Below are 16,154 nucleotides of genomic sequence, written 5' to 3' on the forward strand. Positions count from 1 at the left end.
GAACTAGAACCAAGTTAGCGAAGACAGTTGTACCTAGAGCTCTGGCAAATGCCACTAAACAAAAGGGCACCCACTTAGCTGATGCGGGACAGAAAATCTTTTCATTTAACACTATTAATAATGACGATTTTCTGGGGAAAATTGAGAAATTGGTTCAGATGCTTTTGTTGCCCCTTTTAGAGAAAACCCAAATTGTTAACCTAAAGTTAGACCAATTGGAACATCTTATCTCACTTAATACCCATTCCCTCGAAACATTAGCAAACAAGAGCAAATCATCGGAGGTGGGGGCACTAATAACAATAATAAAAATAGTGACACCAACAATAGCAACTCAAGAAAAGGGGGAGAGAATAAAAATGTTAGTAAGACACCTCAAACACTTGCATCTGCTGATCCTAAGGCAGCACCGGTCCCTTTAGCACGAACCAAACCCGTACCACTAGCACGTACCAAACCTGCAGTGGCGGTCACTGTGGGGCCTCCAAGCCAAAATATGGCCAGTACAGCACCAACATCTGAAGCAACAACCACTAAACAGGGAACTACCCATGGGCCCATACCAATACCATCGCAGGGACCTGTAACAGACAATGATAGAGTACACAAAAAGAAACTACCACCATTAAACCTGCCCCCAGACTCAGTCCCTTTTATGGTAATTCTTACAGGAGTACCCCCAGTTTTGCCCAATAAAACGGAATCAAATCAGGAGTTAAAAAACAAAGCTACATATTGGCTCAATAATAATAGACCACTTCCTCCCGATTCTAAAACAAAAATACTCAGTGTGCGTAGAGTCCCCTGGGTGGGCCCAAGTGAGAAGGACTTAGAGGGGGACTGTATCCTGATTAATTTCAGTGACACCTGGGTAAAAGATATCATCTGTCGTAAACCAAGGTTTGCTAGAGTTGGGGATATCCAATGTATAGGCCTGGAATACTTTTATCCAAATTTGAATTTTGTCCCCCCGACTCTGTTCCACAAGAATTCTGGGCAGACCCCTTACAGCGAAACATACCCTGGGTGGGTCCGGAGAAATAGGGCCGCATGGCCGAACCAAAACAACTGGGGACCATGGCACCAGGGTGATGGCTTCTTTAGGGGTTCAATATGTAATAACAATTCTTTGCAAACTTGGCATAATGACCCAAGATCAAGATTTCAGGGAGAAGACTATCTAGGATGGTTCCCAAGTAACATCCCCCTAAGAAACCGTTTTGACCCTCTTGTGGGTATGGAGGAGCTAGATTGACCACCACAAAACTCTCCTGGTGAAGCTTTGATAATAGGAGAGCCTAGCCAGAGGGAGAAGGGGGAAAGTCGTAACGATAACTTGCGGGAGAATGTTTCCGTAGGTGACGATCGTACTTCCAACCCTCAAGCCCCTGAGGTTAGCCTTACCCAAGAAAGTGAACTAAGTCTAATCACTTCAAGGCAAAATTTGGAAGCAATACCTGAACCAGTCAGTAAGAATCAAAGTGAATTAAGGTTGTGCCTAATTTCTTGGAACATCGCTGGGCTTGCTTCAAGACTAGAGGATGAGGCCTGGCTAGATTTTGTGGGAGACCGCGATCTTCTGTGTCTCCAGGAAACATGGAGCCGATCTACTCAGAATATTGATGGTTTCCAATCATTTAATGTCTTAGCGGTACCTTCACATGCGGGTAGGGCAAAAGGTGGACTAATGACAGCGATTTCTTTAAAATTATGTAAACTTGTAACGTCCAAGATTGTTGACACCCCATGGTTTCAATTGCTAATGTTGGTCAATTTGTTCCCTGAACCACTATTACTGATTAACTGGTATTATAACATCTTTGATGATAATGAGACAGCTGTAGTGTTGAAATTGGAGGAGGCTATAGCCAGGGCACGTCGCGAACAACCCCTACTTTTTATCATCTGGGTGGGAGATTTCAACTGTTCGTTATGCAGCCATGGGGACTCGAATGTGTGTGGCTTGAAAGACTCCCATGATCATCCCCTGACACACTTCAAACATACCCCACAGGGGGACGCTTTAAATAATATCATTATTCTAAATGCTTTATGTATAGCGGAGCCCTGGGTTGGTCCAAATTCGGCTCCGATACCAACTTTTCAGGGAAGCAGAGGTACGATGAGTTTTATTGACTTTGCAATTGTGTCTAGTGGGTATTTTTATTATGTTGACAAGTTGGAAGTAATTGTAAATGCTGCCAGCGATCATAACCCCCTAATCTTATCCCTGCTTTGCCCTGTTAAACCCAATCATCTTGTCTGGGAGCAACCTATAAAGTATAACAGGAATCAAGGAATTACTCTCAAATGGGGCAAAATAGATGCTGCTGGTCTAGAGGCAGAGATCCTAAATGGATATAGCTCTGAATATGAAGCATGTCTAACATCCACAGCTAACCCCGAAAAAGTCATAGGGAACTTTGAATCTTTATGTAGGCATGTAGCCGAGCGCCTCATAAAACCAATTGGGAAAAATAAAAGGTTAGGTCCCAGATGGTTTGACGCTGCATGCTCGGCATCACAGATCCCTGAAAACAGCATTAAAACAAAAACCAAGGGACAAAGAGCTGGTCAGAGCATCCAGGCTGGCCTATAAAGAGGCCATAAGAACAAGGAAGCAGGACTTAAAAAACCTAGCCTGGGAAGATCTTGAAAAGGCCTCGGAATTAAAAGATAGCAGGCTCTTTTGGGAGGTTATTAACCGCCCCCTCTTTACGAGTAATGGCAAGGATAATATCGTCATGCAGATTACATGCGAAACATGGGAATCACATTTTGGGAAAATCTTTAATCCACATGGAATCTTACCCCATGAATTATCATTAGGTGACGCTAGGGAGTTGGTGGTCTCTCAATCATCTTTGTCCCTGAGCTCATCCCTTACCTTGCAAGAGGTGGAAGATGCTCTGTCGAAAGGCATACTATTAAAGGCCCCCGGCCCCGATCTAGTGCCTTTGGACTTTTTCAAGCATAATGTCAAGGTTTGGGCCCCTCTGTTGTTAAATGTGTTTAGAGCAGTTGTTATTGGCCGTGTCCCGGCATCATGGAAGGAGGCAGTAGTGGTGCCGATTTTTAAAAAGGGCGATAGATCCGATCCCCGATGCTATCGCCCAATCTCACTAATCGATGCATTGTGTAAGATACTGGGTAGGGTCATCTTAGCTAGACTGGAAACGTGGGCAGATTCGGTGGGCCTTATCGTGAATTCCCAATATGGGTTCAGAAAAGGTAAAGGAACTGTCGAACAGTGTCTGAACCTGGCCCTAATCATAGGGAAGTACATGAAGGCAAGGAATTCTTCCATCCACCTTGCCTTCATGGATCTTTCAAGTGCATTCGACACTGTGTGTCGGAGCAAGTTGTGGCAAATGATGGGGGTTATGGGCTTCGAGGAACCCTTGGTCACCTTGCTCCGTAGACTGCATGAATCAACAACTGTAGCTATAAGGTTCGGGCCAGGGGGAGAAAAAACCAAACCTATCCTCTCAACTGAGGGCGTTCGACAAGGATGCATATTAGCCCCTTTTTTGTTCCTTGTGTACACAAACGGCCTCGAAAAGTACCTGTTGGATCATTGCCATGACTTTCCGAAGGTTAACGGCAGAAGCATACCAATGCTTTCTTATGCCGACGACACAGTACTTATGACACTCACAGGAAACAGCATGCAGCATTGTCTTGATGCCTTTCACAATTTCATGTTGGACCTAGACCTGAAGGTAAACTTCACCAAATCCTTTGCTATGGTCTGTGGCCCAAAGGGGACCAAATCCAGAAAGTTTGTAGTAAATAATTCTACCATTGAAAAGGTTGAAAATTTTAACTATCTGGGAAACCTTTTTAACAATAAATTAAGTTGGGCCCCGTTAATGAAGACTCGAGTCCAGAGTGCTAGTCGCTCTATAGAAGGTCTGTTTCGCTTCTGTGGCAAATTAGGTCAAAAACCTGTTACACATCTAAAAACCCTGTACAAATCAAAATGTTTGTCGGTAGCTACTTATGGGGCAGGGGTTTGGGGGACTGAAAGCCCTGACATGATACAAATTATGGAGAATAAATTTATGAAGCGCGTATTGGCTATTCCATCAGGTTCTTCAAATAAATTCGCCCATGATGAAATAGGTCTGAGCTACGTGAGTGACACCATTCGCCTTTCACCCCTACTATTATGGGGCAAAATATGGCTATCAGAGGACTTACAGCTTTCTAGAGATATCCTCCGGGATTGTTTAAAACTGGAAAATATGAAACAGATCCCCTGGCTATCTTATGTCAATGAAATGCTTCACAAAATAGGCTTGGGTGACATTTTCAATAACCCTGAAAAAATACAGGGAGACATTAAAACTGTCATTAAATCAAGTTATTGGAAATCCTCACTTGTACATTCCCTGGCCAGGCCTTACGGTCCTATGGTCACTTTACAGCATCAGTTTTATTTAACCTTCACAAATCATGTGCAATGGCGATTCTATCTGACAAGGTTTAGGTTAAACATCTTGCATTTTCTTTTTGCGTTTCCTAAACAAGGGGGTTGGTGTGAGAGACTGCCCCCCTGTCCCTGTAACAATAAAGATAGCCAAAGCACGATGCATGTTGTTCTCTTCTGTCCCCTATATAAGGACCCGAGAATCAGGTTTATTAAGCCTGTTCTGAAGGAAAAGCAACCCTGTCATTATAAAGAGAGTTATGACTACTTGTTATCTTTGTCATCATCTGGTGTCTGTTGTGCGATGTTAAATTTTATACGAGTGTCACTCTTGATAAGAAAACGGTATGGTTAATTTGGCCCCAAGAACCTTTGTCTTTGCCATGTATGTTGCTGTATCGTGATTTTTCCTTCCTTTGCCCCCTTGATGCATTCCCTAGTATGAATGATTTATGAGCCATCATAATTTGATTGAAAGTAAATGTTATGGGTTCCATCTGTGATTATATCAACTAATGTGTTTTATCTGTTTGTTTAGTGTTTTAATTGTAAAACTGTATTTTAAAAACGAATTCTAAATCATGTCTGTAAATGTCTGACTTTTATGATTCTTTTTTTTTTAATCGAATAAAGTTTTTGAACCTGAACCTGAGTGTATGTATTAATGAAATAAATACTAATCGCGCGCATACACCGCAGATGCATCTTGGCACTAGGAAAGGACAGCAATAAAGTAAGTTAAATAATAATCAGTGTCTTATATATGGCTAGGAGCCAACCGTCTTTATATTTCCGTAATCCACAATTGTACGGAGGGCACTTGGTTGTTGGTTCCATGTCTTTGACGCTTGAACTGATAAAGACTTTCCTCCTAGTCAGCCTTTTTTGTAACTGAGACCCACTACCTTGACCACAGGACATCGCAGGACATGCCCAATAATATATTTGGTAACCTAGGACACAAGAGTGGGGCATCAGAGCAGTTTATCACTTTATGAGTAAGAGAAAGCTTTGAAAATTATCCAGGAAGCCAGTGCAATGTATGCCCAACTTCAGTGAATGTGCCTGAGTTTATACATTTCTAGAGCTAGCCTTACGGCTGTATTAAGCATCAGCTAAAAACAGACATTCACTCAGTCGATCTTGGAAAGGATGAATGATTCAAATACAATAGGCCAAAACTCAAACGGGATGACTGACTTTTCCGGAGTTTAATTTGGCAGGCCATGCAGACACTACACAGTTAACCTGCGTCACCATATTGACCGGATTAAGAGGAGAAGCAGAGTTTAGAAGACAGAAACTGAGACGGGCCATATATTAAACTTTCTGATTTGTGCGCGTTCAATTGTAAGAAGTCAAATGAACACCACCAGTGGTTATCCTCAGGTGCTTGGCTCAGCCCACGTATGGACGTATGGTCAGATGCCACAGAACAAGGCCTTTGACCTTGTGTAATGGGGTTCTCCACAATGTTGACTCAACATTTACTCTACTGGATTCTGACATCCAAGATGATGCCATGGATTCATAATTATTTAGGGTCTAGGGACTGCACATGTATCTGAATCCATTTATTTATTTATTTGTATAGTGCCAGAATTGGCCCCCGAATGGGTATCTCTGCGCTTGGACGGACGGCGTGTAGAGGACTATCTGCTGAAAATCCGAAGCAAAAGAGAGTAGTCTTGAGCTGCTTCCTGAATTGAAGGAGATCCAAACATTGTCTCAGATATAGTGGAAGCTCATTCCAATAACGAGGGCCCAGATAGGACAGGGACTTCCCGCCCAATTTGGCCTTCTGATTCTGGGAACCTCAAGAAAGGACTTGGATCCCGAACGAAGTGACCTCTGAGGCATACAAGGTATGAATTTATCGGAAAGATAAGTGGGACTGAGGTTGAACAGAGCCTTATGTATGATGCAGCACACTTTAAACTTACCCCATTCCCGTATAGGGAGCCAGCGGAGCTGATAGAGCAGTGGACGGGAGGCAGTCCTGGAAGGGGCCTTAAGGATCAAACGAGCCACCGTATTGTGGACTACCTGCAGTCTGCTGAAAGCAGACTCATTAGCAGAGACCAACAGACCATTGCAGTAGTCCAGACGGCTTAAAATAAGTGCCTGGGTCAGTGTCTTCCAAGTTGAGTCGGGGAGCAATGGAAGACTTGGAGCAACAAACTCAGTGTGTGGAAACAGGAACCAGCTGTCTGAGCAGCATGCTCCTTCAAATAAGGGCCTGTTTCAGGCGAACGCATAGATTCTTAACACAGGTTTTCGGAGCGGGGGGGGTACCCAGATCAGCTGGCCACCATTTAGGGGTCCAAAGTAATGGGGTCTCTCCAAAGAGCATAATCTCAGTCTTCCCCACATTGCATTGGAGGAAGTTGCTCCTCATTGAGTGTGAGATAGCTCTCATGCCTGAAGAAAAGGCCGACTGTACCGATGGAGTAAATTTATCCAAAGGGAAGAGCAGCCGTGTATCATCGGCGTAGGAGATGGGAATAAACCCACACATCCTTAGAAGGTTGGCCAAGGGAACCACATAGATATTAAACAAGGTTGGGCTCAAGCAAAAGCCCCTGGGCACTCCCTTGGTCCGTTCTAAAGGCGCTGAACGATACGGGCCAAGATTGACTATCTGAGAGCGGGAATATAGAAAGCTCGTCATCCACTGAAGAGCTGGGTCTCTAAGTCCGATCTCCTTCAATCTCCTGAGCAGTATATGATCTGAAACAGTGCTGAACGTGGTGGATAGGTCCAGCAGCACCAGAATCATAAATTGGCCCCTGTCTAGGGACATCCTGATGTTATCTGTGACCGCTAGTAGGGTTGATTCTGTGCTGTTTTTGGGCCTCAAACCTGACTGGGAAGGGTCTAAGCTACCATCCAGCTTGACATGGTTGGAGAGATGTTGGTTTATATGCTTCTCCAGTAACTTGCTCAGGAAAGGAGGGAGCGAGATGGGATGGAGATTAGAGAGCTCAGTCAGCGGGGCCTTGATGTTCTTGCGGATAGGCGTGACCTGTGCTGCTTTCTATTCTAACGGAATGTGACCCTCTCTCAGAGAGACATTGAGAAGACACTCAATAGGGAAGGACAGTTGACAGGCAAGAGTGGTGGTGATCTTGGCCAGGATGGTATCAAGGGGAGAACCTGATTTGACAGTGCAAATCAGTGTTTCTACCTCTGCCAGTCACCAGAGGGAAATTTTCAAGCGAATGGGAGGTTGTCTGTGCTGGCTGAACAGATGGAGTAATATTTGGAGATTGGCTCCCTGGCAGGACTATTTTATCGTAAATGAGCTCTATTTTCTGTGTGAAGTAATTTGCGATGTTGTTGGAAAGTGTTTGTGTGGAAGCCACTGGATTCTCACAGGCCTTGGGGTTTGTAAAGGACTGGAGAATGAGATATAAAACCTTTGGATCATTGTGAGCCTGGTCCAATTGAAGTGCAATGTGGGCTTTACGTGCTGCCTTGATTTTCCCATGATAATCGGATAGAGTAGCCAAGAACCAGTCTCTGTCTTTCTCATCATGAGTGAGACTGGTCTTTCATGTTTCCTACAGAGTTACTTCTGAGCTCGAAGTTGAGGGGAGTACCAGGCTGTCTGAGGACCCTTGGAGATATTGGGGAGTGATTTCAGGGGTGCCAGTTGGTCAATGGCACTAGAGACAGCCAGATTGTATTTGGCAAGGGCATCCTCTATATTATCCGAGGTTGTGGTCCAAGGCCCTACAAAGGAAGCTTGAAAGCCCTCCAGGATAACGCTCTTCCATTGTCTGCAAGAGTGATGGATGACAGGGTTGAACCGATTTGTCTTCCTTGGGTCATGAATAGAAAATTCAATGAACGCATAGTCTGACCATAATAGTTGTTGCGGGGACTCACATAAAACATTGAAAGAGTTGGAAAAAGTGATATCCAATATGTGGCCTGCTATGCGTGTGTGGGGCCTTCGTTGAGCTTGGATAATCCTAAAAGGGCTTGGTCTGCTAAGAGTGTCACTGCTTCAGCATTAGAGGTGCACTCGCTGTGGATGTTAAAATCGGCCAGTAATAAGTTACTGCTCAAGATCACATGGGGGGGCAATTAACTTGGTGAGTTGTAGTGAAAATTCGTTTAGAGGGCCATGATACCAGATACATGTGAACCCCCCTAGACCCTGCTAACCATACAGTGCTAGTGCATATAATAGCCAGATCTGCTTTTTTGTCTATCAAAATGTATATTGCACATTATGCAATCTTTTTGGATTTCTTCAGAAAGGTCAGAGATGATCCCCCCCCCTAGTAGTTGACCATTTATTTTTGCTGCAGGATCTGTGCGTAATCACAGCTGCAACAAATACCCGAGTCAAGACCAGCAAATCAGATTGCAAGGTGCCACGGATACATTGCAGGTCCACGGATCTCAAAATGGATGAATAAACAAAAGAAATAAGAGGACTGCTCAATAAATCCATTTTTTTTATTTGTTATTTGCTACATGCCTATCTGGGTTGTTTTGAAGTATATATTTTTTAGACGCAAATAAATATATAAAATGAACCCTTTGAACACTGCAAGCTGTCTGTTGGCAAAAACATGTATTGTCTACTTACAGTTGACTAAGCACCAGTCCTTTGCCACCATTGTTTGCTTTATGGCATCTCATTTGCTTACTTTTTTATTTGAAAGCCTGTGTGGGTTTACTTCCACATCTTGTATTGGTCTCTCCCCTGGAACAGGGACACCATACTTGTACCCTCTTAATGCCCTTTTGAAGAACTCTATATTTTTTGAGCTAAGCACGCCGTGATAGAGCATGCATTTTCCAGCTGCCTCCATGGTGTACTGCTAGTCTCTTCTACTGTGCTCCATGCTGCTCTCTCACCCATGATGTTCTTCCACACCATCATCTTTCTTATGCTCACCCTAGTGTGCTTCTTCCCACATTGCTTTCTCACTTGTGTGCTTCCTCCCAACAAATTCATGTTCCTTTCTTGAGCCAGTATTGCTTCCCTCATACCTTCGTGTAGCTTCTGACCCATGTTGTTTTGCCTCCATATTGCTTCTTTTTCCACCCGCTCCTTCTATGCTGCTTCCCTCCACCCACACCTTAAAAAAAACATTAATTCAACTTTTAAAACATTTCAATAACTGATCCAACTCAGATATGTATATAAAAAGAAAAGGAGGCTCCTGTGTCAATTTGTAGGCACGCGCATGGCCCTACAAAAGGAGGATGGCAGAATGCGTGTTTGTAATGCAAATATCTTACAAATGACAACTAATTTACATTGAACAACAAAAAGATCTATTTCAGGTCATGCAAAGCTTGGTTTAATTCCGTTCAGATATTTTTGTTGCAGCAGACAAAAAATACTATGGAAACAAACTATTCAATATGTACATCAACACAGTTTATAACTTAAGTTACTGTTTAGGATATCTCTAGGGTCAAATTCCTTTTACAATGTGTGCCTGTAGTGAACTCTAGTTTTAAAAAAAACACATGCATGTCCATGGATCACCATCAGGATCCACTTAACCCCAAAAAAGTCTGCACTTATGCATGTGGGGAAACACTGTAGATGTGAGAAAATGAATTCAGCAATTAATGGGTAAGGCCCATATGAAATAGCATCTACATAGTTTACAAATGTAATCTCCAACCATATCCAGTTTATGTGCACCACAAAGGTCCTGTCTGTGCATGTGTGGAATCTGCTGATCTTGGATAGGATTCAAAATTGCAAATGTAAAAAAAATGAAAAAAACATTTTATTGCTTAAGAGGTTAAATATAATTCCACTTAAATTTTATATGAGTATTAAATCTTGCAATTTTTCTACTGACACCATTTTGTATTTGAGAGCGGAGAGACTGATATTGTCTACTCCACATCTAATAACCTATGACTGGCCTTAGTTCTGAAGAGAAATTTCTTTTAGGGGAGAGTGGTGGGTGTGATACCTTTTGGGGGAAAAGGTGAGAAAAAAAAATTGGCTTAGTGGCTAGTGTGAAGCGAAACGCACTCCCTTGAAGCCAGGCATATCCCACAATAGGCAGGGAATTTGGGATTCATATTTTAACCTGCCATCCCAGTATAAACATAAAATGACTAAATATGAAATGACATCCCCATAAATGTGTTCAGACATTTCTGACTGTGCCAACCAATCCACAGTAAAGGACTGGGGAAGAATTTTAAGTTCCAGGGCAGCTTTCCCCCTTCTCGGGTCATGAACAAACTTCAGCAAAAATCAAGGGAGACTAGCTTGAGGCTTCGATTGGAGGTATGTCTACTGAGAGGAACTGCTTAGAAAAGTGAACCACAGCCCAGATGCTTGACAGGGACAGGGACACCACAACCCGGGCATGGAGAGTGACATCACCACAGCCGAAATGTCATGCCCTCAGTTGTATTAAGATAGATTCTTGTGCCTGTAACCCAGAGTACATCAAGGATAACCCTATGGCAGTGCCATTTATCAGACCAAAAAGGGATGCCAATTCATAAGTCATTCAAACACTCTTCAAGAATTGAAAGACATGGAGAAGACTACTTACCAGGCTTATGCCTAAGTAATGATACCCCTGTGCAAGATGAGAGCACATACCTCCAGAGAATTTACATAATGCCAGAGCACAGGGAGATTAAGTGATTTGCCCAGAAGCACAGGAAGTTGTATAGACACCGAGAATTGAACCTGGTTCCCTAGCTACAAAGTCAGCAGCTCTGGCTGTTACACCACATCCTTGCCCCTAGACACGATCTAAGGAAAACATACTTTCCGAAACAATTGAAAAATCTGTGATTATGTGGTGTATAGCCAGATGTCGCCAACAGGAGGCCACCCTGTTTTCCAAGAAGGCCTAGGCGACATCCCCATCAGACATATGTGATCTAGGTGATTCCAGTGGATATATGCACAACATTCTTCTCTATCAGGTAAATCAAGTGTTTTTGCCCATGATGACATGATATTGAGCAGATGCCGGGACTCAAACTCAGGTTCCCGGAACTAAAGTCAGCAGCTCTGGCAATGCCCCAACCTCGCCTCAAAACATCAAAAGTTCCCACTAATATTGGGACGAAAGGAGGGCGATTTGAAAACCTTTTTTTATAATAAAAAAAAGCTCTATACACTTACCCGTCAGTGAATGAACTCTTCAAGAAGTGGCTAATGGTTCACCCTTGTAAGTCCCTATCATATGGTACTAAGGTACCTGGGAATAGGTACACCAGGGATCTCCCATGGGCTGCAGCATGTATTGTGCCACCCATGAGAGACCACTCAAACTGTGGCTATAGGCCTGCCATTGCAGCCTGTGTAAGTTGGTGCTAGCACCACTTACGACAGATAATCTTTTCCTTACATCTGAGGTCACTACACTTACCTCCTAGAAAGGACTTTATTGGGCTGGGGTCATTTGACAGCACCAACAGACCGCTTTGAAGGGCACATTTGGTGCCCTCCTTGCATACTACAGATTGCGCCAGTTCAGGGACCACTTTGCTCCCGCTCTGGCAGGAAACTGGTTTAAAGACATCTCCCCCTTTGTCCAGCACCTCCTCTGGGAGGGACCCCCGAGTCGTCCTAATCCCCTTCCTAGGGTATTTATGGGCTTACCTGTGGGGTGGAGCGAAGATTCGTCGTGAGACAAGGCTCTAGCCTAAAACCGGATCACGCTTCGACCGTCTGGACACTTGGACTTCGCCTAGAAGCAAGACTGAATCAAGGAAGACTCCTGCTGCTCCTGGTCTCGCTGTTCTGCAATTATCCTGCCTAGTCTGTGCTTCTTCCAGGATCTTCAACAGACCTGGGGACATCAAGGACACCCAAAGTAATTTCCCTAGGAGTGAAGGAGTCACTCTCCTGCATCTGCAGGCACCGCAACGAAGCTGACCGATCAGCTGCTCCGGACGTCCCACGAACTTCGAAAGGCTCAGCAACACAGGTGGTAGTTCTGCAACTCCCTGGAGGACTGACCTGTCCTCTCAGCAGTTTTGAGGCCAGTATCCCTCGTCGCAACCACTGGGACCGAACCCCTCTGCACCGCTTCAACTTGCAGCTGCCAAGGCTTGTTAGCTCTGCACTCCAGAGATCTTCGGGCTACAAGAAGTTCCTGCCTCCAGCATCTCTTCCTGCCAAGATCAGCTTCCTCTGCATCGTGGGCCTTCATCTTTGGTGAGCTGCTCTAGGTTCTCTCTTACAACTCCTGTGCATTCGGCCTGTGGGTCCTCTTGAGGTTCATCTCTACTGCTCCAGTGGGCTCCCCTGCTTGCTCGGGCTATGACTCTCCTGCTTGTTGAGAGTCCATTGGAACCTGGCCCAGCGTTGCGCCTTCTCCACTTTCCGCACCTGCTGCAGCTGCCAAGGCTCACTGGTGCTCCCGCCGGACACCGGCACCCCTCAACCAGTGTCTGCTCATCCTACCTTAAAGCAGAGGTTTATCCATTCTGGGCCGTGGCTTATCTTGCTGCGCACCACACATTTCTTTGGTGGTAACCTCTACAACACTGTGGCCATGTAAGGCACCCTGGTTGTCGACTTCAGATGTGGGACAACTCGTGCATGGCTCCTGGTCATCCTCTGCATAGCCCGGTCCTCACAGCTGCAACAACAAGGTCAGTGTCATCACTCCTGAACCTTCAGACATTGGTGGGCATTGCTCTTCCGTGCCTCCTGTTCACCTCCGAATGACACTGTCCTCTCTGCTTGTAGGTTCTCCTCTTTAAGAATCCATCCTTGTATTCCACCCGACTCTTGCACAGTCGTCTTCAGCGGCATCTTTGCGGACGTCCTCTATTGTGGTCCTCAGCGGCTTCCGACGTCACTTCATACCTATGCACTTGGCTTCCCAGGGGTAGGTAACCTGGTTCTTGGGGTATCCACGGGGGGATGGGGGAGACTTTCCAGCCTTCTGTCTTCCACTGGGTTTCTTCAGGGTCCACTGGGAAGGGTCCTTCTTCAAAACTGCAACCGCACGGCTGTGTTTCCACTCTGCACACAGCCTTTGTGGGGTTCCTGGGTGCTTACCTTGGGTGGTTCCTAGCATCTCCAGCTCCTATGAGTCTCCTGGTACAAGACCCGACTTCGGTCACGGTTTGCCATCCACTTTTTTAGTATATGGTTCGGTATTCCCTGGAGACCACTGTATTTTGTGCTTATTTACCGGTTTACAATTGAAGTATTTGTGTTTACATCTACCGGTTGGAGATATATCAATGTGTTAGTGAGAGTTGTGTAATAAAATAGACATTTTAATATGTACACTGTGTGGTCCTTATTCCTTTAACCTACACTGCATGATTACATCTGGTAAAACAAGCTGCTTAACACTCCTGAAGGCAGCTCTCCATAGAGCTTTCTATGCTTATCTGAGACCAAAACAATCACCATAAGGGTTCCTGTTGCTTGGATTAGTGCAAGGTGCTTCCCTGAAATAAGTGTGCACTATATACTAAGCCAACCTCTTTCACCCACGCGATATGGCAATGGCTTTTGAATGAAAAGTTTGTACTGAGTTGGGAGGAAGCATAACTTCCATGTCTGTGGAATGGATTTGTAAGACGTCATTCACATGCACTACAAAGAGAAGAAATATATACTAGAGGAAAGGGGGATGGTATCAACACAATACTTTTAGCTAGAGGGCAAAGTGATAATATGGAGTAGAATAGAACACACATACTACACTGTACCTACTCAAATGTGATTATTAAAAGGTGCGTTTAGACCGGGGTGACATTCATGTATTATGTATGCTCACCTTCAGAGGATTTCCCAGTAAATTTCAGCCCCCTTAATTGTGTTGGAAATGGCCCTTCCGGCAAGGTCATCCCCAAATATTTTGCCTTCCTAGTCTGCTTTTTTGCTGAATTCGTTTTTATTGGCTTTAGGACTTGGTGCACTTTACTACAGCCAAACAGTACTAAAGTGCTTTTGCTCTCTCCTTAAGACACGTTAGAATTGGCTCATACCCAATTGGCACATTAAATTTACTTATAAGTCCCTAGTAAAGTGCACTATATGTGCCCAGGGCCTGTACATTATATGCTACCAGTGTTTAAACTGGTGCGCCTGAATCACCACCCACTTAAGTAATCCTTTAAACATGTAGCAGGCCTGCCATTGCAGAGCCTCTGTGTGCAGTTTAAACTCCATTTCGACTTGGCAAAGTAAAGCTTTTGCCCAGGCAAATCTTCCTTTTTAATACATGTTAGTCTCACCTGAGGTAGGACCTGGACAGCTCCAATGGCAGGGTGAAGTGTATTTAAAAAGTTGGAAATGTGCTTTTGAGTTTTACCTGTCCTGGTATTGAAAAACTCTTATACGCGTTTTTCACCACTGCAAGGCCTCTCTCTCGCATAAGATAACATTGGGATTACCTTATTAAAATTTATAAGTGTAATTCCCAATGGAAAAGGATAACTGGTTCATATCTGGTGTTTCTGGAATACTAACTTATAGTAAAGTTGGATTTTGAATTTAAATTCTGAAACTGCCACTTTTAGAAAGTTGGCATTTTCTTGCCTTTGCCATTTGGTCCCTGCAGGCGGTCTCTGGTCATGTGGATGGGTGTAGTTGGAAGTTGAGCTTTGTGCATTACTCCTAGACAGCCACACAGAATGGGAGCTTAGGTGTGACTGAATGGGCCGTTACTGGCAGGAAGGAAGGGAAGCAGCCCAGCCCAACTTACACCTGTGTCAAAACAAAGGGCTACATACCCCGTGTAGTTAGTCTGACGCAGGGCAGGGAAAGCAGGGCATCTGTGCACTTCAAAGGCATGCCTCTAGAATCTTCAACCTACTTCAATGGCAAAACTGTTCATAAAAGATAGAACTCAGACACCACCACTTCAGTACACTTCTGGGATGTGCTGCTGGACTGCCACTCTGCTTGACTGCACTCTGCTGAACTTCTGCTTTGCTGTGGTGACCTACTGCCTTCTTGCTTGAGTGAGAAGGACTGGACTTGCATCTCTTGAACCCAAATCCCAGAGTGACTATAAGGGCTAGTTGGCTGGCCTCTTGATCTGAAGCCCCAGGGACATAACAGGATTCCAACTACCGTGCACCTGGACTCTGCCATCTGTAAGTCTACCCTGCCAAGTGGTTATTCCCCAGTCCAGTACCTTTGGAAATGGGCATCTTCTCTGCTGAGAGGTGCATCTCTGAGTAGAACTAGTGAAGTACCTTGGCTAAGCGGCACATTGTCGCTGCTGCGTGAATTGGACTTGTCGCAAAGACCAGTGCCAACCCTGCAGTCTTTGGAACGACACATCACATCTCAGTGCCAACCCTGCAGTCTTTGGAACGACACATCACATCTCCAGCCCAGGTCCTCATATCTCTAGTCAACAACAGCAGCTGAGACAATACTGGACTAGCCATCCCCAGCTACGAGCAGCATCCCCAACACCAGAACTTCACATTGCAAGCCCCATTAATGAGATCCTCAATGATGACGCAATAGGACTCTCCCTCCCCCCGCAGACTCGCCGCATCTCAGAACAAACGCATCGCTTCGCCTTGGCAGCGCATCTTCGAAGTGGATTCACCCAAATCTCAGTATCCAGGATTTAAGGTACTTTGTGCAGTGGGTCTAAATGGGTCCTTGTATCTGACACATGCTCCATCACAGTCAGCTTGAACTTGTGACTGTGTCGCAGTCCGGCACAACCAGATATCCCTCGTTAGCACTTTGAGGCACTATTTTGACCTAAAACTT

At 44.7% G+C, this 16,154-nt stretch overlaps 1 protein-coding gene across 3 annotated transcripts in view; it reads right to left on the reverse strand.

Annotated features, from left to right (window-relative positions):
* The window catches only part of MBD2 (methyl-CpG binding domain protein 2), a 280,522-nt gene that overhangs the window by 151,420 nt on the left and 112,948 nt on the right, over positions 1 to 16,154 (reverse strand). The gene's annotated exons all lie outside the window — the stretch shown is intronic.

The sequence above is a fragment of the Lissotriton vulgaris genome, chromosome 3_1 (assembly GCF_964263255.1).
Source record: "Lissotriton vulgaris chromosome 3_1, aLisVul1.2, whole genome shotgun sequence".
NCBI lineage: Eukaryota > Metazoa > Chordata > Amphibia > Caudata > Salamandridae > Lissotriton > Lissotriton vulgaris.